The sequence below is a fragment of the Kryptolebias marmoratus genome, linkage group LG11 (genome assembly GCF_001649575.2).
Source record: "Kryptolebias marmoratus isolate JLee-2015 linkage group LG11, ASM164957v2, whole genome shotgun sequence".
Classification (NCBI taxonomy): domain Eukaryota; kingdom Metazoa; phylum Chordata; class Actinopteri; order Cyprinodontiformes; family Rivulidae; genus Kryptolebias; species Kryptolebias marmoratus.
This window is the reverse complement of record NC_051440.1, coordinates 2801244-2827475: the sequence shown is the minus strand read 5'-3', so window position 1 is coordinate 2827475 and position 26232 is coordinate 2801244.

Below are 26232 nucleotides of genomic sequence, written 5' to 3'. Positions count from 1 at the left end.
ACATGGTAAAAAAAAACACAAAAAAAAAACAGTACAGCTGTTTGGACTCAGGGGAAACAAAATCCCAGCATGCTATGTCATAATGAATTGGAGAGACAAGCTGTGGTGAAGTATCTATAACAACCACAAGATCAAAACAGAGTGAATCAAAGAGGTTATTATATAGATCTTAAAGTAATAGCCTAATGTTGGCTAAGACTAATCTGCAAAATAGCTCCTGCTTGATCTCTCAGAAGAGTCTGGGTTTAAGTTTGAATTAAAACAAAGCCTAAGAGGCGTGAACAATACATTGACAAAAGAAATCATTTAGTTTGAATATCTAAAAATTAAAGGCCTTGCATTCTGTGAAAGAATGCACATCACCCACCGGCTTTCATACCACAGTTTTAAACTAAGAATATCTTGAGAAACAGTAAAGTTATTGCCACTTCGGTCAAACGTTGAAAAAAAGCATTAAGCACAATCTTATGCTGTACTGCAAGATATTATATTGTTTGCTGCTCAGAGTATGTGCTGGGGATGACTCTTAGCTACTACCACAAAAATCTTTAACTCAATATTTGTAAAAGTGATTGAGTTATAGTCATTTTTGTATTTCATAAGGTTAGCTAGCTGTGGTGGCCATCTTACTTTGGGTTGTGTCCAAAATGTAATCAGGTGTAGAGGCACATCCAGTCATTACTTTCCAAGAGTTTCATGAAAGTTCATTGTGTGGTTCATGAAATATTTTGTTAACAGACAGTGGACTCCAGGAGTTAATGGCAAAGTTTTAAATTCAGATTTTGTGCAATCAGTTAGCCATCAAAGTATAAGCTCAGGACCACTTTCAGCTACTACTTCTACTTTCAGCCTCACTTCTGTCAGCCCGCCCCAGGGCAGCTGTGGCTACAATGTAGCTCACCACCATCAGTGAATGAATGGGTGAATGACTGTAGTGTGAGGCGCTTTGGAGTCCTTGGACTAGATAAAGCTCTATACAAGTGCAAGCCATTTACCAATCTTTAGCTCAATATCTATAAAATATACTGAGTTATAGGCCTTTTTGTATCTTTTAAGGTTGCTTAGCTGTGGCGACCATCTTGATTCAGAGATAATCGGTTGTAGATGTGAATCCAGACATTATTTGTGAGTTTCATGAAATTCCAACTAGTGGTTAATTAGATATTTTGCTAAAACGACAGACCAACAAACAAACAGGTAGATGGAGACAAACATGTTACTGCCATCAAGTCAGTATTTCATGTTTAGCAGAAGGATTTGATACTTCTATAGAGAACTTTTTTCAGAAACAGGCATTAACAGTTCACTGGTAAAGAAGACAAATTATACCTTTCCTGTCATACCTGCCCTGTTTTTGGTGAAGGTAGCACTGCAGCAGATTGCTCTTATTTTGTTTCTTTTCCTTGAGATGCCAATACCACCAGCTCCCATGGGACGGAAAATATTTTACACTAAATGCGTTTCGAAGACATCACTGGTCTTTGAGAATTAATGGTGGTTTTTTGCCCCAGGAGAATTTTACATAAACAGAGACAGGTTTTTTCTTCAAGTGCATGCATGATAACTGATTCAAATGTGAGTGAGATGCTGTTTAAAATATAAATTTGTACCCTTCGGTGTACACACTGCAGTCAGTCATTAAAGTCTCTGAATTTACAATCCTGCACCTCTGCTAAGCCGCAGCATTATTTGTCCCTTTATGAAATTTTACTGCGACGCTTCTTGCCAGGAAGCTCAACTTTTGCAGTCCTCGTTAAGTTCCACAAAACATCTGTTTACCGATCAGAAAGCATTAACCTACCACTCAGCTGTGGTTTCCAATACACTCTTCCTCTCCTTTTGTGTGTGTGTGTTTTTTATGTGTGCTTGTAAACAGATGTGCTTCTCTTGCCTCTCTCTCATTTAACAACTTCCTTTCTGTGGCTGTAAAAAGAACCTCGGTCCTCATTATCCCTCTGGTTTGTTGTCGCACCAAACGGCAGGATCAGTGTGAGGTCAGCCAGACTATTGTTTGCATATGAGACTCGGCTTTTGTGTCTTTGAAAGGATTTTTCACAAATATGGCTTGTTTGATGAATAATTGACTATGACTCAGCCAGTTTTACAGATATTATGCTCAAATTTGGTGGGGTGGTAGCTAAGATGCAATATAAAAAGCAGCAGGCAATATGCATTCTTTCAAAGAATGATAGTCCTTTAATTATTTTAGATAGTTGGCAAAATGACAAAAAAATTGTGCACTTCTCTGTGAAAATTCTTTCTAGAAATGGAGAATAGCTCGTCTTCTCTCTATCTGACTTTTTATTGATCCAAAGGCCCGAATAAACACATTATTATTCAGCCCATGTTTTCATGTACAGCCTATGTCAGGAAAGACAGCTCCATATGCTAACATCAAAATTTCTCTTCTTTTTCCTTGTGACTGAATAAGTAGAAAGTGTCAATGAAAGGTTATTATGAAAGGCAAATGTAACTTTTTTATATTTAGCCAGTTTGATGTGAATTTGCATGAGGCAGTCTTACATTTGTCCTTTGTCATTTGGCCATTGTGTGAACCTATAACACAACACTGCATCTGCCAAAGAACCAAGGTTGCTCATTACTTTTCTATCCACCTGCCTTTCACACATTTCTGCATGTACAGTTACTATTAAACCATAGCACATTACTGGGTGTGGAAGTACTTTGAGCCGACCTATGCCTCATATTCTTTTCTTCATTCTGCTATCATAATTTAAAACAGCTTCATACCAGAGGATCCTGTGTGTCTTGCATTCAGTCAGTAGCAACCCGAAGCAGCAGACAAATATTAACTATATTCACAATAATAGGAGAAATAATAATGATTTCAGGTATACAACATTATTAACACAAAATTAAATGAATTGTAATGCTACTCTTTTAGGTCCAATTTGCTGTGGTGGTTGTAATGAAACAGGAGATGACAGTTCAACTTACAAACTTTGACAGTGACTGTGCTATGATGCCAGATGCCATTACAGAACACTGTTCAGTCTCATTCTCCTGGAGGTGTGATGAAGTCGGTGATCTGTCCACATGCAACAAAAATTGGTCAGATTGGAGAAATGGAATTCAGTTGTATGTTCTGATTTTTTTTAAAGTTTTGTCAGTCAAACATAAAGTGTAGTAAGGTAATGTATTAAAGTTTTCCACATGTACAATTTTTTATCACTGTTTTTGTACCTTTATTCTAGTCTCCACTTGAGTTACTCATATTGCACGTTTCTGTCTGCGATTAGGTCAAGGTAACTGCAAACGTCACAGGGACAGATCCAGATCATAAGAGGTTAAGCAATGATAAGCAAAATCTTCTCATCTCAAAAACTATAATACATACCTTTGCAAGCTAATTTGAATGAATTTGCAGTAAAGCTGAAGCTATTTGACACTTGGGTTCAGAAAATGTCTTGTCAGTTAAAGAAAAAGCTCCTATATTTTCAGAAAGAGGATTTTCTGCAACCCAAGCTGGAGCTCTCCAACCATTTCAGTTGTACTTTTTTTCATCCAACTGGTGTCTTCAAGCCATGACTCGATCGCTGAGTGTAAAGTGGCCAGGATGGGTTTCTGAGGTTTGATCGGGTACTCTAATCAGAACTACAATGTCAGCAGGGACTTTACACCTGCAGCAGCAGTGCAGCCCCACTCCAACTATTTACCAACTGAGCAGTCTGTCAGTTCCATTAAGGTACCGTATTGATTTTTCTTTTACAAAGAAAACTTCAAAAGGAAATTACTATGCCCTAATTGAGCAAACTAGTTAAGTTTTTTCTTACATTCAAATAAAACACAAGCTTTTTATTTACTTGCTCACAAATGCTCAGTGGGTGTTGTTTGGGTTAGGTTAGGTTAGGAAAATCACAACCATGTTCTAAGAAAATTGTCCTGTTTTCTTTGCTATTTTACTTTGATGTTTATTATTAGGCATTGTTTCACACTGGATGATGATCCTGCTACTCTCTCCATGACCTCCACAATCTATTGGAATGGCAAATTTGGAAAAACCTCCTTCAGTGTGAAGGCCATCACAGTGCTGCTACTTTCTTGGTACTTGCAAAATATGTTTCTTCTGCTATTTTCTGCATCCCCAAGATAGTCTTCCTGCATCCTTACCATGCTGCCTTGGCATGACTTTCTTGGACAGAATCAGGATTTAGGGGTGGGAGGTAAAACAGATAAATAGATGTATCACAGATATAGAAGATTCAAAATTAATTTTTAAACATCAAAAATCCTTTTTTTATGTTAAGTAATGCAGAGTTGAAGAACACAAAAAGTGGAACACAGATGTGTAGAAATGCAGAGCTAAGGTAGTTTATGGCGAGATATATAACTGGAAATAAATTAGTTGAAAGATTTAACTTTAAAACCACCAAACACTCCCACAGGGGTGAGGTGTGTGGGTGTGAGTGGGAGGGGGTATGCATCCCAGTCCTCTGAAATATAATCCAATTGAATAGTGAGGTGCTTAAAGATTCCCACCCTTATTTAGGATGCAGTTGTTTACTAAAAGATCACACCACACAATCAAAATGCTACCACCAGAGTTGTCATCTGTGCTCGGTTGTTTCCATGGCCTTGTCACAGTCATGATCATAGCCTAGGCTATAGTCATGATGCCGGGGTGGCCAGTCCTGTTTCAAATTCTTAACGACCAAGCCATGCCAGCACATGTGAGTCCCACATCAAAGATATGTTACTACAGCTGCCACCACGCTTCTTCAAAGGTCTTGATGTTCTACCACAAGCACAAATGCACAAAAGTATAACATCATCAAAAGTAAAATAAAAAAAGAAAGAGATCAAATGGCCTGGTAGTTAAAATTGCTGTAAACTGGTGAAATAGCTGGTTCTGCCAACTAACTCATAAGTACAACAGTCAAGGATTCAAGATAAAACTCCATGGGTGATTGATCACTCCCACTGTGACAGGGGCAGATTTGATTGACTGCATGTCAAATTATTGTTGATCACTTTCATCATGTCCCTGTCACATAATCCCTTTTAATGTTGTGTCTAGTGAGTATGTCTGACTGCCACCTGTTTACTGTGTGGGGTTCAGACCATAAAAACCAGAAGCAATGGTATGTGTGTTCACTTGTCTGTCCATCTTTTAGCAAAATATTCTACTAACGGCTGGACAGATTATACTGAAAGTAATCACTGGATGTCTATCTACAATTGATTAACGTTTGAAGTCAACTTAATTCAAGATGTTTGCCATAGTTGACTGATCTTAGCCAAGACAAAAAAGACTTTAATGCAGTCAGTCTTACAGACATTGAGCTCGTATTTGGTGTGATAGCAGCTGAGACTCATTTCCAAAACATACCTTGACAATAGATTGCTAACAGATCATGTGAAGCCTTTGTTTAAAATCATGGCATGCAAGGCAGCCAGTGGTATGCATTCTTTCCAGGAACTCCAAAGAGAGAGAGCGCAAGAGAGCAATCGATCGATCGATCGATAGATTGATTGATAGATGAGTGCCATCCCATTCTTAATCCATAGGGTTTAGTATGATGTTGGCCCACCCTTTGCAGCTTTACCAGCTTCAACTCTTCTGGGAAGACTTTCCACAGGTTTAGGAGTGTTTATAGGAATTTTTGACCATTCTTCTAGAAGCCCATCTGTGAGGTCAGACACTGATGTTGGATGAGAAGGCCTGGCTCATAATCTCCACTCTAATTCATCCCACAAAAGATTGAGGTCAGGACTCTGTGCAGGCCAGTCAAGTTCTTCCACACCAAACTCACTCATCCATGTCTTTATGGACCTTGCTTTGTGTACTGGTGTGCTGTCATGTTGAAACAGGAAGGGGCCATCCCCAAACTGTTCCCACAAAGTTGAGAGCATGTACGTACTAGTACGTACTATTGCATTGGATGTCTAAAAGAGGAAAGCTAAATAAATGAGAAAAGCTTTAAAGTCTGCTGCATATGTTCCAGTCATCTGCAACACAGAACTGAAACAAGGAATGACCAAAGGAGGCACGTGCTTTGGGTATGAGTACATTGATGAGACCATTAAAATGCAGACTGCAATTTTTGTTGTGAGTAATAAGAAGTTACTGTAGATATAGCAGTGTTTTCCCTATTGACATTTTGTAAATAAACAAACCAGTGAATGTGTCTGTGAGAATGAAGAAAAGGTTGATTTACAAAGGAATACCCAAGCCAGTGGTGTGTATTAAATTAAGCTCCAGCTACAAATCAGATAACAGCATGATAAATAACATCCAGTTTGTGTAGGGAAGTTTTTGAGGCAGACCTGTATACTATGCCAGCTTAATCCAAGATTGGGAGCTCTGTCACTTTAACCAGAAGCTGCTTTGCAAAGTGTGTAAAGGAAGATTAACTGAGATAAAGAAAGTGATGCAAAAGTGAAAGTGATGTGATACCTTTTTGAGAGCATTAAATTTATGTGAGTTTCATATGAGAGTTTACTGTCGAGCCAGATACAGAAATACTTGTAGCTTTTGACATATTCAATCTCAGAGCCATCCCTGAAGGAAGTTTTGAACGGACTCTTGACCTGTGGTAGAGTTCTGTTAAAAAACATACATTTTGTTTATCTGTATTTAAAATCAAATGTAGACTTAGACTGAAGAACTTGTGTTGGACCCTAATGAAGCTAGCCTGCAATTAAGACAGCAGTAGTCAGGGAAGAACCGGATGTATATGTAATAGTGTCATCAGCATATAGATGTAGACATGAGTCACCTGGTGCAAGGGAAATGTTATTAATGTAAATATTGAAAAGAACAGGGCCTAATATGCTCCCTTGCACGTCATTAGATAGGGGCAAGGGATCTGAGAGAAGACCCTCCTTCCTCACTGACTGTGGACAGTCAGAACAGTAACTATTGAACCAGGCTATAGACAGCTTTCAGAAAGTCCTATATCCCTATAGTGACATGGTCAGCATTAACCTTCTGACCCACATGCAGAGTCGACAGAGTCAAAGTAAGAAATAGTTTTTTTTCAGGAGGAACAGAACAGTTGACGGATCTTCCTGATCTCTCTGGAGGGCGATAAGGAGTGCACGATCAGTAGGGTCTGGAATGAGAGTGGAGTTAATGGTGGCCTGGAACCAGTCAATCAGAGGTGGAAAAAAATAGAGAGCTTACTTTTAGAATGATCCAGAGTGTGGTGGGGAGGAAGATGGTGATTCCCGAGTCGAATGCAGGGAAGGTGGTAGCACAGAAAGCCAGGGGTCTGGTAGAGCCGGGCGGAGAAATGAGGTACGGCAGAGCAGGCAGGCAATTTGCATGTAGGATCCACAGGAGGTGAAACAGTGAACTGATCCTTCTCTGAGAATTCAGTGAGGCAGACCTGAAGGCAGCAAACACAGGGACCATAAACCTCTGGTAAATACACAAGTGACAAAACAACAACTTGCAACATGTGACTACAAGAGGAGGCCAGAGAGACTACCGGTAAAAGTTAATCATCCAGTGCTGAGTAAAAGCTCTGCTGCTCCTTTATTCCCAAGACTCTGATGAGACTAATGAACTCCACCTGTGTAGGCTGCCCAGGTTCTCCACCAAGATCTCTGCTGGAAGACATGCATCCCTCACACGCACACACAGGAACCCTGACATATAGCCTGTTTAGCACTATTTCATGGTTCACAAAGTCAAAAGGCTTTGCTAAATTAACAAATGCAGTCAATGACATATATGATGTTATTAAGGCCTTTGAGTGTAGCAGTGATGCAACTACATCCAGATCTAAAGTCAGATTGAAACTTATTAATAACATTGTGTAGCATGAAGAAGCACCCCTTTCTCATGACCTCTGACCTATAGTATCTAACCCTAACCCTATAATATCTTCCAGTAACTATTCTCTCTGAAGTATATTCTGACCTTAGTAAATCTTGATGGATAGTATTACTTGTTGTGTTGTTTTATCTTGATAAATAAAGTAATTACTAAACAGTCATTCCTCACAAAAATATTCCCTAAAATCCTAGTGTTAGTCTTGTTTTGTTGTGTTGTTCTAATTGTTGATTGCTGATTCTTTTTACTTGATTTAGTTTCATTTTTGTAATAAAACCTTAAAGACAAAATTTGGTTTTCTCTTTATTCAGTGTAAATATTATGAAAAAGAGTGGGGTGACAGCAGCAGATTTCCAGGCCCGTGGAAGCACACCAGTTTAAAGCGAGATATTAAAAATACAGGAGACAGCCGCTGCTCCTTCTCATCGAAAGGTGCCAGTTGAGGGATAAGCCTGTCCACATGTGCCAGGTCGTACAAGAGAGCCTGTACATTCCAGTTTAAAAAAAAAGAATTGCAAACTATCAAGAGGGGGCTTCTTGATGTGATGCCTTTATGAACACAGGCTATATTACAGTGATCACTAAGCCTTTGACAGAACACACAAAATGTATAACCTTTCTGGGTATACCGCTAAAGGGTTCAGCTAGCCTAGTCTAGGGGGGCTGGGACTGCAAGATGTCTTGCACAATCCTTCAGGAGCCTCAGACACTCTGTCTGGCTTGTTTCATTTCTAGGGACAAGGGAGCCATTCAGGCTGCAGTGGATGGAAAACAGCAGAGTTGATATTGGTGTTAGTCAGAGGTAGTGGTGCAGACAGGCATGGGAGAGATGGCAGCTGATGGAAAGAGAAGCCACTGAGATGGAAAAAGGAGCTGTAAAAGTAGTGATGACCATAGCCACAGAAGCAGAAGTGGAAGAAGCAGCCGCAGAGATGGTAGTGCAGACACGCAAGGGAGGCAGAAGAAAGACGGCAGCCATTGAGGTGCAGGAAGGGGCTGCAGAGGTAGAGGGAGTAACCACAGGAGAAGGAGTGGAGGAGACAGCTGCCATGGTGGAGGAAACAGCTGCAGATATTGACGACGCAGCTGTAGATGTAGAGGTAGCAGCCACAGATGTGTAGGGAGCACCATCTAGAATAGAGATGGAGGAAGAAGTTGCAGATGTATAGGCTGAAGTTGCCACACTGTCAAACCTGATGTAGTAGTGGTTGAAAGTATTGGGTCTGTCCACATCATGACAGTTCTTCAGTTTGTAACCAGTAAGGGTCTTCATCCCTCTCCACATATCCCTGATGTGATGTGGGCTTGTGCAAATTCTTCCGCCTTCAGGTAAATTGTTTTCCTATGAAATGATGCAGGGAGTTTTGAAAAACTTATAATCTGAGACCTGGATTGATAAAGTTTTGGTGTCAGAGAATCCAATCACTGTTGTCATGTAGACAAATGACCCAAAAGCAACAGAAATGTCCTGATTTCACTTAAAAAAAACAGTGTTGTATAAACTGGGCCTAAGGGAGCAGAAGGAAGAGTAGAAGGGTAAGAGGAGGAAGGAATTGAAAATCAAGGATTACTGCCCTGCATTGTCTTGCTGTTAATCCTCCTCCACTTCACATACAAAAAACATTTGACGCCTTCATTTGGCTCAGCTCCTGCACTTCCAGTTGCTCCTACACACTCAGTGTTACACAAACTCACAAAACATGAAGGCACACATTCACACACTCTGACCCCTCAGCATGGCACCAGCCCTCTGCTGGAGGTCACAGGGTCTCATCAGTTACACCCCTCCTCCTCCTCACTCTGACCCACTCTCCACAGCTTGCCCCCTTTTGGGGCCCCAAAGGCCTTTGTGCAGATCCATGGTCTGTGACCAGCTTGTCCACCACTAGCACTGATCCGGGATTTTCAGGCATGTATTCCAAAGAAATATTCAAATCTTTCTTTTTTGTTCTGATAGAGTGTAGCTTCTTTTGTTGACAATCAAAGTGTGTTTTAGGGAAAATATTAAGGATTGGTAGATATATTTTTTTGGGTTGTTTTTTTTTAAAGAATTGGTAGTAATGCTGTAAGAAGGGTGTACTTACTTTGTTACTGTTTAGATTGTCATTAGAAGGGGGCAACATATCTAAAACAACATTAATACCAGATTGAACAGTATCTATGAGAAATCAATATATTTAGATTGAGATATCTATTCACCCTTATTATTTATCAGATCTCAACAGATGAAGGCTGAACCTGTTAATTAGAGGGAGCTCTCATTAAACCTGTTTTCATTAAAAAAGACTAAATTACCCTTTTTAAGATTATATTACAAGATTTTAAAAATGAATCAAAATAAAATCAACAAACAAAGAATAATGTAGGGATCTGGAGTTTTTAGCCCCGCCTTGGGGCGGCTCCTCCAGACCTTCTGTTCACAGGTGATCCAGATGCCAGTTAATGAAGACTGCCAGTACTTAAGCCTCCAACTGGGACCAGACCTTCGCTGGAGCATCGAACCTCCTGGGTTAGATTCTCAGCCACAGTCTCTAACCTAAAGTGATTATTTATTGACTACGTTCTTTGTGTACCTTGACTTCAGGTTCTTCGCCACGCTTCGGGACTACGATTATCACGGATACTTACCTGGGACCGCTGGACACTCACCTGGACAGGATTACTGGCTCGTCGACCTCTGGATCACTTAACACCTTCGTCATCTCCTCCACGCCGCTGAACACCTCCTGGATCTGTAAGGACAAAAGAACATTAACAAGCCATCTCGCAGTGCTCGGCTGATATTAGGATTGGTACCCAAGACTCACCCTGTTCCTCTTATCTTGCAGATCATTCCACGAACATCGCACTGTATATATCTATAATAGACACCTGTAAATAAATTACACTTACCTTCAGCTGTTGTCTCTGTGTCTGGTTTTGGTCTCGCTCTCTGGACAATATTACCCCTGCGTTCATGTCAAATAAATCAACACAAAATAAGTGAAATTAACACTGAGAGTTTGGGAACAATAGTCTGAGTTTTGGAATCAAGTATATATTCTGAATTACTGGAACTTAATTTGAACAAACCTGTTAAACACAATCACAATGATTTAACAAGGGCAATGTTATGGAAGCACAAATTAACTTTTATGATCTGAAAGAAAACTTTGATTATAAATTATCTAAAATATGAGAATTTCTTTGACCAGGATGTTTGAAATCAGGATCTATGTTTTAGGTTTACCCGTTCAGGAATTTGGACAGTTTAGACTACTTTGACAAGTATTTTCACTTTGTAATTTAGGTTAGAAGAATGGTAATAATTTTGCCAAATTGTCAGATACATTGTTTTTCTCATCACCAGAAGGGAAGACTTTGAGGTGCCTTACCAGATCGAAGCTGTGTGGTCAGCTGTCACACTGTCTTTCTGAGTAATTCCAGAGAGGTTGATGGGACCTCAGCAGAACCACAGAGAGGAGGCAGGTTGAGTCCACTGATGGTCACTGGGTCAGTGCAAGGTTATCTGAGCTTACGGTGATGGCTTTGAGCAATGGTCTGGAACTTTTCAGTTGATGGAGTCAGGAGTTGCAGTGAAAAGTGATGTCTATGAGTAAAGTCTTTAACTATACTAATCTCTTAAAGTTACACATAGCTCTTATTAACTTTCATGTTCTAGATTTTCTACTGCTGGACTTTACAAAACAAATCTGGACAAAACGAAAATAGGTTAAACAAAACAATGAGGGAAGACAAGAGGAGCAGGGAACAGCATGAGGGCAGAAGATGAAGACTGAATTGAAAAGCCAAGGTCCCTCTGGTTTTATCAAAAGTGACGAGACGTAAAATTACCGTCACCCACTGAAATTCTGACAAGGTTGGAAGCCAAGTGTCTGCACAGATGGAGCTTATCTTTTCCTGTTCAAAGGTGCTGTTACCCTCTTTACTGGAAATCTTCTGTTATGTCAAAGAGTAATAACATTTGTTAAACCGCTTGAATAATTTCTTATCGGATAAGCGAATGCATACATTTTCAACATTCGATTTTCAACTCATATCAAAAGATTTCACAATTAAAGAACAGAATTCATCTTGGAATAAATTATGTTTTCTGTGAGTCTTAAAATAAGTTTCAGGGAGGATGAAGGTCACTGTGTAGATTAGATGTCTCAGCAAACACTTTATGCAGGCATTCAGTCGTAACAGAATTACCTTTTACCCAGAATGGTTGCTGGTGAAATGAACGTAGGTCAGACGGTAGTAAATGAGAGGTCGCTTATTAAAATTAAACTATTTTAAATACACTATGGAAGTCTAACATTCCTTGAAGAAATATATATCACCCACCACCTTTTATGCCAGAGTTTTATTCTAAGATCATTTTATGATGAAAAATGACAAATATGGTCAAATATTAAAAATGATGTTATGCACAACCAAAAGTGATATTGCAAGATCTTTGTAAGAAGTGTTAGCACTCAAAGTATGTGTTATGCATGACTGTCAGCTACAATTTCACGATTTTACCTCAATATCTATAAAACTGTTTAAGTTATAATCATTTTTCTGTTGGCTGATGTCTTTTAGCTTAAAATGGGTTATCGCCAAAAGTTAATCAGTTGTAGATGTACATCCAGTAATTACTTTCAGAAAATGTCATTAAAATTCATCCAAATGTTCATGGGATATTTTGCTAACACGACAAACAAACACACCTACACACACACAGGGAAAAGCCTAAGATCCCTATTGTGACTTTTTCTTCAAACTATAACATGGCAGCACCTGTACACCGGACATTTTGACATTTTACTTTCTAAGAACAGTGAAAGTTTCTGGAGTTGCTCCATTCATCTCCGTACCCCAGTTAGTTGGTGTCACAGAAAAAGAGTTGTTTGGCTGCAGTTTAAAGTAGGAACTCCCCAACGTTTCTGTTTTGTTTTCAGCAATATTTTTTTTCGCTACATACTCTTTTTCTGAGACAAAGTTTATCTTCTTGGTTCAGAAAAGCGTCACATTCTGGGAATTAACTGAAGTATTGTTTGTATCACCTCAGTTGATTCAGGTCACAGTATAAAAGCTTTTTTGTGGTGCAGTGGTGCCATTATGACAATCAGTGACTACACTGGCGTAGGATTATTAGTAGTGGAAAACAAAACACTTGCTTCCAAGTTGTAAAGTGCAGTGTAAAGTAAAAAAAAAAATGCTACTTCTTTGCTGCTTTGGAAATGCCAGTGACAAACAAAGTCAGTACTAACATGTTTGTCTGCCAATGTAACGTACACCTTCCTGCTGGTATTATTCCTCACAAATGGTGTAAAAATGCATAAATCTATGGTTGCAAATCAGAATGAGGTGGCCATGTAACCCTCCCCCATTCCTCACTCAAAAAGAATTTATTCCCAGCTCCTCATTTCCTTTTTGTTGCCCCTTTCTTCAGCAGTTCCACCCCCTCAATGCCCCCTGTCCTGGGGCAGTTAGAGTGCAGCTGTCGCTCTCAACGCTCTATTATTCTGAACAGGGCAGGACAGGGCACATGAGGAATATGGTGGAAAAACAGAAAGGAAAAGATGCAATGAAATTTTAGCATTTCTGAGAAGTCGTGGGTGTAAATGCAGATTACTTAAACAGATGTTACCCCAGTCTCTTTTCCGCCAAGGACTCCTCCGCTTCCTTCAGAAAACATAAGTATGTAACAGTTCTCACAGCTGTACCTTAAAAACCAAAGACCTGTAGTAACTTAGCTTGAAGTGTCACACTAGCACCAAACATCAGTTGGTGCAGTACTGTAATTACCTCTGCCAAGGAGGTTATGTTTTCGGTAGTGTTTGTTTGTCTGTCTGTGGACAGGATTACTCAAAAAGTTATGAACAAATTTTCAGGAAACGTCACACGTGGTACAAGAAACAAGTTATTACATTCTGGTGCTGATCTGGTCAAAGGTAAAGGTTACAGACCAGCCCGTGCTCTAACTCTGCAGCTGATCAATGTAGATTTCAAGGTGATGAGGTCAAAGGTCAAGGTCACAGATGACTTTGTGCTCTAACTATTCAACCATGTAACAGAGGAAAATTAAATGGTAAATGGCCTGCATATACCATTTTTTTCCAGTCCGAGAACCCCAAAGTGCTTCACACTACATTCAGTCCTTCACCCATTCATCCACACATTCACACTCTGATGGTGGTAAGCTACATTGTAGCCACAGCTGCCCTGGGGCAGACTTACAGAAGTGAGGCTGTCATTACACCGGCACCTCCGAGCCATCTGACCACCACCAGTAGGCAAGGCAGGTGAAGTGTCTTTGTCAAGGACACAATAGCTGAGATGGACGGAACAGGGGCCCAAACCTGCAACCGTCCAGTTACAGATGAACCCCTACCTCCTGAAAACTCTCAATTAAGTGAAGTGAAGTGAAGTGAAATTTATTTATATAGCACTTTTCAGCAACAAGACGATTTAAAGTGCTTGAAAACTGTACAGTTGGACACATCTTTTGTCAAGGGTGATCACAACTGATTTCAGGGTCATGGGGTCAAAGGTCATCATCACAGTTGACCTAGTGCTCTAACTCTGCATCAGTGTAATGTAGGAATGTCAAACTGCACAGCTGGACACCTCATGGGTCAAAGAGGATGGCTGTTGGTTTGAAGTTTTATGGGGTCAAAGGTCAATGTCACAGGTAACCCCTTTGTTAAAACTTGTCTCTGCTCCTACATGTGATCCTTTTGTTTTCTCCGCCAAGGAAGTTCTGTTTTCGGTTGTGTCTGTTAGCTTGTTTGTTTGTCTGTCTGTTAGCAAAGATCAGGTAAAAGAACAGATATGGATGAAATTTTCAGGAAATGTTGAGCTTGTCACAAAAATCAATGGATTAAATTTTGGTGGTGATCTGGACTGCACTATTTTTTAATCATGTTGTGGTATTGGAGAAGATTTGCGCTCTTTGAATGCTTCTACTTTCCATTGTGTCTTTGTCATAAATAAAATAAACACTTTTGGTTTACAGGCCTTTCCTATTTATGCTATAGCATCGATTGCATATTAAATACAGATCAGAAAAGGCCCTTGTTATAATTTTATTCGTCCCGCAAACAAATATTTTAAATGATTAGACTCGGCCTCCACTTCTTTGAGATGTGTTGCTGCCATCAAATTTAAACTAACTTTATTTTTTTCTAAAAATAGCACAATTTCTTAGTTTAAACATTTGATATGTCATTATGTTCCATTGTGAATAAATATAGATTTGCTAAATTTACAAATCATTGCAGTCTGTTTTTATTTACATTTTACACGATTTGGAATTTAAAACTTTTTTGGAATTGAGGTTGCATTAAGAAATAATAAAAGAAAAACTGCCATTCCTTGAAGAAATCCATATCATTTTATGCAAGAGTGTTAAATTAGGATCATGTTATGTTGAGAAATGACAAAGTTGTAGATGTTTTAGTCAAAACTTTAAAATAATGCCACATGTGATCTCCCACATACTCTGATTATATTATTAGAATGTTTTGTCTGCAAAGACAAAATGAGGTTGCAGCAAAATATGTTTCAAAGTGACAGGAATTATAAACAGCAGTTTTTCTTTGCCAAAATCTTTAATGGACAAATTTCTGTGTTTTAGGAAACATTGATCTTTGGGTGGAGTATCATTTTGAAGACAAGGGGGAAGGGTGTAACTTCAAACAGAAAATTCACTTTCAAGTCATTTATTTTCTCCATCACTGAACAAAGATGGTGACAGCAGGCCAACATGACTGATTTTCAGTCCACTAACCAGCTACTTTACCTTGACCAGAAGGAAACCAGCATGTAAACTGAACTCTGTTCGCCCGTCCGTCTGTCGGCTTGCCCGCCATCCTATCCATCTCACTCCTCAGGATCAATTTGGCTGAGTTGAACGTGGGGTCAAGGCAATTTAACACTCCTTCTGCATTGTAAAACAGGAGAAGAGGGGGTCAGAGCCAGGCTGGTGGTAATCAATTCTGCGAGCACTGTCTGCATTCTTCTCTGAGTGCTGTAGCGTATGGAGTAAGGATTGAAATAGAGCAGAAAACAGCAGTCTTTAACATTCTCAGAAAAGGGATTGTTTTGTTTCTGTGTTGTGTGTTTACTCTTGTGTTCCTAAAAGTTGTGTTTATTTATTTAAAATTAGGGCAAGACTATAATTTAAAGAGTTTTTTAAAGTAAAAATTTCTGATAACTAAACATTTTAACTGACAAAAAAGCTTAGCTTCTTTTTAAACAACAAAAAAAAAACAGAAAATAGACCTAAACCAACATTGTGGAAAAGAATCTGTTTCAGAATTATTGAAGCTCATTAGACGATCAGCTGCATTTACAACTGCATGGAGAAAAAGGTCAAACTAGTGCCTGACTATTTTAGAGGGATCCACGATGATCTGAACATATTGGCCTAAATATTTTGTAACTTTTCCCATTAACTTAAAAATTGCTGTTAGTGATAAGTGTAAACTCATAATTACTTCAAAAATTGTATATCTTTTGCTATATTTTTCACCTATGGAGGTCACCATTTTTCACCTTCGCAATGCATGCTGGGTTTATGATGCCATTAGGTCTTACTGGACTAGAACTTACAGAGTAAACACAGAAAGGATAACATTAGCAAAGTTGTTTTTTTTATCGTATTGCATTTGACTGGTGTGAAGTTATAACAATGTTGCACTGCATCGCTGTTGGCTGTAATTTCAAAACAAAACAAACAATAAAAAGTGAGAAGACTCTGCATTGCTTCCCACATGAAAAAAAACGAAGAGCACAATGGGAAAATGCCGCTGGGAGAACACAACTTCCGAAGAATACGCATTTGTGCTCTCAACAGTTCTCTCCAGAAGACTTTGAGTCATTTGTACGAACAAAATTGATAAAGGAGCTAAAAGGTGTTTGTTACCCTCGCAAGATAAAACCAAATGCCATGTTGACTATTTTTATCCATAAAGCGCCTAAACCCCGCTACTAACACTAACAGTACAGGACCTAGCCTACGTCATTTACCCAGAATTCATTGCAGTGTAAACAACATGCCGACATCCGTGTGACAATATTTTATTTAAAGTTATAAAAACTAAACTGCTTACAGTGTTTTTACTGTACTGTTTTTTCATCTAAAATAAATATTTCTCAAATAAAGTCTATTGTTTAATCATGGATCCCTCTAAGATTTTATTTGTCCTCAGTATTTGCAAGCTTGTCTTTATGTTTTAGTTTTATATATTAAAACAAGCTTTCCTTTTCATTTTTTGAAGAGAAAACTCATCTCAAATACAACGGAAGTCAATGAGTTTGAATGTGCACTCCGGAAGTGATTTGAGAGAAAACTATAAGTCCTGTAGCAGTGAGAAACATTGCATGAAAGAAGACAATGTTTTAACATTTAAATTGTAAAAAAGGTGTAAAGTTTTTGGGAGTAAGAAGAGTTTGGAAAAACTGCAGAAAGTTTAGACATCTCAAAACTTGGGGTATGTGATATCATTATACTAAACACTAATCACTGGTGGTGGTCAGAGGGTTCAGTGGCGCCGATGTAATGGCAGCCTCACTTCTATTAGTCTGCCCCAGGGCAGCTTTGGCTACAATGTAGCTTACCACCATCAGTGTGTGAATGTGTGTAAGAATGGGTGAATGACTGAATGTAGTGTCAAGCGTTTTGGGGTCCTTGGATTAGATAAAGTGCTATACAAGTGCATTAAACAGAACATTCTAAAATCTGCAATAGTGTAAAAACCACAATATATATCAAAATGCCAACTTTGGTTGACCTGTTTGAACTTCTTTGTTTCTGTTGTGAAGTATGTCTGAACTGCAGAAATGGCTGCGTTTTCCCACTCCTTTTGCCAAAATCCTATTTGATGTGTATGCACAAAATTGTCACTGTGTTTTGTACATTTAATCTACGTCATGTGATGTGCTGTAACCAACAGTCACAGTACACTATTCTTAATCAAGCTGCATGTTTTCTAGGATGCAAGGTACCAAGCTGGTTAAGCATGAAGACAGTGGCAGTTTTCAAAGAAAATGGGTTTTATTTCCCAAAAATAAAACTAAATCAAACAAATATTACAGGGCCCTTAAAAGAGGTCAAATGAAGAAACTAAATCAGACCAAACTGACACCCTTGAGAGAAGGGAAGGGGAACATGTGCTTGCAAATTTAACAAAAAACTAAACACACAATTTAAGTCTTACATTAAATGACTAATAAATAAACATAAAATTACAATACAAGCAAATCATAAAGCAAAAGAACTTATGCAAGAATTGAAATAAGTGACTCAATAGTCTTCCCTTATGGTGTAGCTCTGCATGATATCACCCAATCAACACTTCTTGGATCAGAGTGTGCCAGCCAGAATTCATCTTTCTGTCCTCTATGGTTTCAGAAGGAAAATACAACAAATATTAAGAGATGTTTGACAGATTTAAATATACAGAAGTTAACTAAATGTGTGCATTATAATTAGAACTAATTTATCTTAGCATTGCCAAACAAATAAACCTATATCTTTGTGCCACAATGAATGTAATATGTATATGAAAAGGCAAACTCAAAGCGAAAAGGTGTTGGTGCATGGGTATACCAACTGTGTGGCTGCAAATGTAGCCATCACACAGGAATTAAACCCCTAATTCTTCAACTAGGAAGGTGACCTCCCTACCACTGCAAAAGGGGCCAAAGCTGCTCAAAGAATAGTGACTGAATAGTAATGAAGGTTAAATCTCACAGGGATTTGACTGTTAGAGACAAATTGGTGACTCAAAACTGCAAGAAAATATGCAAGTTTTCAGCTGCAGTCTCACTGAATTCATAGTGTTTGTGACCAAGCAACCAGAACGTCATGTGGCCAAGTTTTGAGCGGCCTATCTTCATGTGCACATATTGCTAAACTGTATTCTAAAATGTGCACATTACTTTGTTGCTTGCCTCCACCCACACTGTACCCGCCTCAGCCTGCTTTATACCAACCTTTGTTCCACAGTTTTCATGAACATGTTGAAAACTGAAGTGACAAGATGCCACTCATGTGAGAGAATGAAGAACATTTTTGAGACTCCCTCATGAATGCTGTTCACCAGTTAGGCTCAGCTACTGGCTAAACGGTGCTTCATTGTTTAGGCATTGGCACCCTAAACAACATTCTCAGCTTGTGGATTTAGATGGTATTTTTCTGCTGTAAAACTGAGGCCAACTCATCCCCACATTACCCATCAAGATGAGTTTTTAGTTTCATGTTTGCTTAGGAAAGTTACAATGCCTTTCGCAGGTTTGAAGATGTCCTCTCAGAGTGTGTGTGTCTTGTGTGTGTGCAAAGTATGACAGCATGCAATTTAGTGACTAAATGTTAGTCATTAGTGTAGGTCTCCATTAACAAAAAAAGGAAGGAAGTAATGCAGCAACCAGCCCTCATTGTAATTACAAGTGCAAGAATGGGCAAGTATGAACAGACACACACACACACTCACACCTAACCTGAGCTGGATTAGGGTTTATATCCGTTGTCATGACAGTGGTTTTCTGTCTTTGCAATTTCCCTCCCACAGTGTCACCAGATAATGTGGTGTGTGTGTGAGTGTGTGTGGAGGAGGTAGGATAGAGTTCGCATTTACAAGCACAAAGACAACACAAATGTTCCAGACAGAAGCATCACATCTGAAAAGCTGTTCTTTCTTGGCGTAACAGATGGCTCAACCTCTTTCCTTCCCTTTTTACTCCATATTTATGACCTTGTCATGTGTCCACTATGTGCCTGCTGTGGCGTCTGACTCAGAATTGTCAGTAGTTTTTTTGCTAACAGATAAACTGACATGACAAACAGCAGGAGAATTTTATCTACATATAGACCTTTGATATAAAATAAATCAAGTTAAAAATAATATATATATATATATATGAGGTAAATGTTTATTTGAAATGCTGGATAATATTTATAATTAAAGACCTAAAAATCTTGAAAAAATGCATATCGCCCACAATCTTTCACGCCAGAGTTTTAAAATATGATCATCTTATGTAGAGAAATATAGTTGTAGCTGTTTTAGTCAAACATTAAAAGTAACGTTTTGTGTGATCTCATTCAATATTGTAAGATGTTTCACTCAGAGTATGTTGTGAATAACTCTCAGCAACTACCACATCAAATTTTAGCTCAATATCTGTAATTGTCTCATAGTTGTAGCCATTTATGTTATGTTAATGTCAATTAGCTGAGCAAACTGTCCTAAATTGGATTGATTCCAAAAGGTAATTACTTTCTGAGAGTTTCTTTAAAATCTGTCCACTGAGATATTTTTTGCTAGCAGTAAAAGTCTATTAAACAGTAATGGAAAAAATAGCTGTTTTTTTTTTAATTTATTTTAAAAATCTTTTTTTTAAAAAAAAAAGGATTTTAGATGAACAGGAAGCAGAATTTTACTACATTCATTACCCATAACATATATTTTCATGACTTTGGCTGCTCTTTGTGAACTCATGTTACCAGAAGTCCATTACCATCAGCATAATATAGCAGTGGTTTGCTAAACCCACGTAATTCCCTCTTTGCTCAGGGGTTTAACATGTCTGGATTCTGGTAGAAGAGGTGAGCAGTCGACACAAAGAAGATATTGATTTCAGGGAGTTTCCTCTTCTTACCTTTCAGCCAGTGTTGCCAACTCCTCAGTAAGGAAAGTATGTATTGGCTGTACTAAAAGTCGCTAAATGACATAATCACCTAATCTGCATAATTGGCCAGAGAGGAATATTGTTGTGGAGACAAAAATGTTTAGAACTACAAATAAAGTTTCTTTTGTTGAATTTTCTTTTTTTTTAATGTCTTAATTCCAACCCTCATACTTTTCCAGGCTTGGGACCATTAAAAGTGACCCAAAAGAGACACTCAGTTATTTTAGTGCAGTGATTTATTTTAGACATAAAAAAATTGACATTTATATCCCACCAATGGTCAGTCAGCAGCGGTGTTAATCATACATACAGGGTCTGGATCCAATGAAGTGAATATCCCCTCATATATGTATTCTTCAAAAAAAATACTGAATGTACAAAACCACCATCCCTCATCCTGTTAGAGCAGAGGCAGTATTGCTAACTCCTCAAGAAGGAAAGTGGCTATTGGCTGACCTTAAAGTCTATAAGTCACCAAATGACGTCATTGCCTAATTTGCATAATTGGCCAAAGAGGTACGTTGTGAGACAGACAAAAAGTAACTAAAAACCGCCTAAATATGTTAAGAATGACAAATTAAATTTTCGGTCAATTCTCGTTTTATTTAAAGTTACATTTCCAACCCTCCTCCCTTATCCAGGCTTGGAACCATCATGATTCGAGTAATCAGTCAGCAGCAGCTTTGCATGTGTACAATTCATTAGCGGTCTGGTTGCAATGGGGTGAACATCTCCTGCTCAGGCTGCACCTGGTAGGGATGCTGTGTGACAACTGAGCCGCCTCTGAGTGCTTTGGGACAGAGGAGCACTCGCTGCTTGTCTGAAACATACTTTCAAGTTAGTCTCCAAAAGTCTTCAATACCACCAAAAAAAGTCTCTAGATTTGTCACTAGTCACTTTTTTCTAATAGTCACTAGAAGATTCACAAAATATTGTAAAGTTGCTAAGTTGGTGATACTGAGCAGAGGAGGAAGTCTATTAACAAATGGCTCGGGCCACAGTGGATGACAGAGGTCTGGCATTTGATGAAGGCAGTTGACTGAAAACCTGAGGGAGCCTCATAAATATTTTAATGAGTCTAACATAATGTTTTCTCAGGTTGTTACCTTCCTTCCTTTCCAACTTATTTCTTAAGTAGGAAATGCCAGAGGTCAGGGTCAGTTGTAAAACAGTATCCTTGTACTGGGTCATTGATGAACTCACACAAGAGACTTAAAGGGATAGTCCTTTCAACTTAGCGGTGATGTTCTACGTTGTAGCTATCAGTAGTTAGTACTCAATCAGCCATGACATTAGTCATAGAACATAAAGTTTGGAGAAAGAGGCAAAAGCCGTTGTCCAGGCTAGGCTAATGGCTACACAATTAAGGGCCTGTTTTTAAAATTATGAGAAATAAAACAGAATTATAGAAACAAAATAATAAACCTAATACAGAAGAGACTCAAAAATATCTAAAAAATACTCAAATCCTAACAAATAAAAGTTATTTGCATATTTTCTCACAGACGGAGATTGTTCTGGCTTCAGTAAGATACTTAGTCAGTCTTCTATTTACTTCAGTGCTTGAGCATCAACATGAATAACGAGCAACAGTGGAAGAGAGAAGTCCCTTTCAACAGGAAGAGGACTCCAACAGAAGGACAGCCATCTGCCTCGACCAGTTGGGGGATGACAGAACAGAACAGTCCATCTGGTTGTGTTTATCAATAACATTGATTTAATCAAGTACCTTATTACTAAATTACTGACATTACTTTAAAGCATTGCACTGTAAATACATCAAAGGACACTGCTTGAGATGAGTACTGTGAAATACAAAAATGAAAGCATTCCTTCAAGGAGAGCATATTGCCATCTTACATGCCAGAGTTTTGAGCTAAAATCTTGTATGACATTTTAGAACTCAAATTATGTGTCATGATGGCTTAGAGACTACCACACCAAGTATTAGCTCAATATGTGTAAAAATGGTTGACTTACAGCTATTTATGTGTTTGCTGAGGTCCATTAGCTTTGGCGACCATCTTGAATCAGCCTGACTTCAAAAATTATTTGGTTGTGGATTTACATCCATTGATTACTTTCTGAAAGTTTTAATAATATAAGTCCAATGCTCTGACCTGAGATAAGCAGTTAAAAATGTCTGGATGGATGGATGTATTGCTTAGGGTAGTAACTAACTGTGTTACGACTGTTGGAGATTAGTTGGTGACTCAAGATTGCGAGAAAATAGATGAATTTTCAATTGCAGTCTCAATACAATAAAGCAACCACTGAGACATATTTTTTTTAAGAATCACAGCCTATTTTTGTTCCTTATAGCGTAGAACAGTTTTTCAAGCATAATTTCTTTCCCTCCTCCACCCACACTGCAACCTTTACTGTCCTAAGACAACTCTAGTGAGCTGGAATTTACCAAAACGAAATTGAGAAGGGTTTTCTATTGGTTTGAGGTGCCCACAATAACTTTGAAACCATATTGAGAGAAAACGAGTTCAAAATTTTAAACGTTCAAAATTTAAGCAACAAGGCCTCTGCGATTGATGCAAGGAAATTAAGAACCCTCATGAACATTTTGAAGACTTCTTTGCAAATATTGTTTGGCAACTTATTTGCAACAGTTGCAGCCTAGTGAGATACAGGCTTTAGTTTATCAGTAAATCTGTTATTTTGCCACCAGTAACAAATGTATTATTATTATCTTTGTTAAATTTTTTGCTATAATTTTATCGTCAGCTCGTTGGAAACAGTGGGTTACAGCAGTAGCCCTAATTAATGAAGGAAACCTCTTATAAAGCATATCAGAAAATCCCAAGCCCTTCCATGGTCCTCGAGTTGACCACATGTGCTCATTAGTGTGTGACCACTCACAACAGAGAAAAAAAGCTGCATGTATAGAATTAAAATGCACCATACATTTGTGTGTACATTTAGACGAGTAAGCTATACAGTACAGCCAAGAGTGGACTTTTTACCACAATCAAGATAAGATCATATCAATAGAAAACACCAAAATGATTTTTTTCCCCCTAAAATAACAAGAAAATAATAGCTTGCATTCACACTTCTTCCTATTCACAGGTTGCAAGCGTGGGTTGATTCAGAGCAAGGACATAGTCTGCTCATCTGTATCTGTTTTTTAGCTTTCCCAAAAAGCTCTTATTGGTTTTGAGTTCTGGTTCAATGTGCTTGGGGTTTTTTTTTATAACATTTTTTAAAATTTGATCAATAACTTCAAAAACTGATTGGGTTTCTTTACTACAGCACAAAAGGCATGTCCTTGAAGAGAGAATGTTTTCATGGAAAAACACAGCCCAGTTTGCTCAAAATTTATTAACACTAAAAGAAATATTCTAAAAAAATGTAACCATGATTCATGCTGTATGGCTTTTTTAGCAACCGTTTTGGTTCATATTTTCATTAAAACATAGTTATTAGATTTAAGTGAGCAATACACACTTAAACACTCTTATTTTGAATCTTATGGTACCCAGCTTTTGCCTTAACATCTGAATAAGCACCATGATGCTTTTTATTTAATGTCAGATGAACATGGTTACTAAGTTAAACCATATATGAATTATGACAATGAACCAGAGAAATTGTATTTTCTGCAAAAATGAACTATGAATGCTAAGTGCTGAATGACTTTGCTGAAACTTGCTATAGAAGCTGAACGAAAGTTGTTCCAATTAAAAGAAGCAGAACACTAATGAGGTTTTGTTCATGAGTGAGGGAAGAATGGAGTGTGAGAGCAACAGACGATTTGGTGGGACTTCCACAGTATGGCGTACTCTGTGCTAGTCTGTTGTGGTGAAGAAGAAGGTGAGCTGAAAGGCAGAACACTCTGTTTCCTAGTTGATCTATGTTCCTATCCTTACCTATGGTCCCAAACTCTTGGTAGTGACAGAAAGAACAAAATCTTGGATGCAGGCTGTTTAAATGAGTTTTCATCACAGGGTAGCTGGGCTCTTCCATTAGAGTTAGGGTGAGACGTTCAGTTATCCAGGAGGGACATGGAGTACAGCCGCTGCTCCTCCACAACGAGAGGAGCCAATGAAGGTGGTTCAGGCATCTGGTTTGGATGTATTCCTAGGGAGGTGTTTTGGTCATGTCCAACTGAGAGAAGACCCCTGGGAAACATTTTGCTACAAACTAAAAGTAGCAATTGGCTAGTTAAATTTATCAAACATAGCAAAATGGTAGGTAAAAGAAGCAAAACATCAGCTAAAAAGATTGGTTAAAAATTATCCGCCTATCTTTTCATTTCAGAATTGCGGTGGAGCTGGTGCTTTAGTGGTCATTGTGCAAGAGGCAGGCTACACCCTGAACAGATCGCAAGTCCACAACCAACCATTCATACTCTCACTCACATCTAGGAACAATTTAAAGTCACCACTTAACCGAACAGGCTTGTTTTCGGTCAATGAGAGAAAACCCATGCGCACACAGTGAGAACATGCAAACTCCACACATGAAGGTCAGGAGGTGAACCTGCAACCGCTTGCTGGGAAGGAACAGCTCTAACCACTGCTCTGCCATTAACAGTGCACATAGTGATTGCTGAGCAATGCTTTATTGAGTCATTTCATTAACCCTTAGACCAGTGGTGTTCAAAATTTTTACATGTGGGCCAAAATCAAGTTCAAGGTATTTACAGGCCACAAAAAATCTCAATTTTGATTAAAAGGTTAAGAAACTTTTTTTGTGATTTTTTAAAATTTATTTAAACTCAACAACAATGTAAACATAATAATTTAGTGAAAGAAGAAGAGCCTAGCAATTTGGGTTGAAAAGGAGTTCTAAATCGTTGTAGATCCCAAACAGAAAAATTGTCCCTAGGTGTAAGTGAGCGCGTGAATGGTCGTTTGTCTTGTTTGTCTCTATATAGCCCTGCAATGGACTTATGACCTATCCAGAGTGTCCTCGCCTCTCGCACAGTGACTGCTAAACATTGGCACCAGCTCCCCGCGAGCCGGAAAAGAGAAGTGGGTAAATAAAATGATGGATTTACCTTCTTAAAAGAAAAGCATTTAATTGCTTTGATTTGTTGAGTCAATATTTTTTTCTTCAAAAAACACTTTCTTTATTTAGTCAGATTTTATGACTGGTTAGCCAAAAGTCCAGTTTTTGGTAAAAGTCAGTAAAGGTTTGAGGTCCTTTTGACCATGAAGTTTGATAAAATTAATAAACACAGTTAAAGACAAAAAAAACTTGTAATGTACTTAATATTGCACATTTTAAGATTTTTTTTCATCTGGTTTTCTGTTAAATATAAATATATATATATATATATATCTTCATCTGCATCAACTTCTTAAGGCTGTGGGCAAAATTATGTCAATTTTGAATTGTGGTCGTGGGCTGCACAAAATTACTCAAATGATCAACAGGCTGTACTTTGGACACCCCTGCTTCAGACTGCACATTGTCTCCTATCCAGTGTGTTTTTGGCCCCAATGATGAAACAAGTTTTATGCTTTTCCATTTTTAGCAACATTCTTTGGTAGAGTTTGGGGATTTGTCCTCTTGTAACCAAAAAGCTTCTGTCTTTAGATAATAAATTGTCAAAGGGTAATGTTAGTTGACGATTGACATTGTGTTAATGTCAGGAACGGTGGAGACTAAGGCGAACCCAGAATGCAGACTCATAGTAAGGGGAAAAAAAAAAACTAATTTATTAAACTAGAGAATAAATAAAAACAAAAATGCTGACGTGGCAGCAAACAAACAAAACCTAAATTTAAATACAAACATGGAACCGA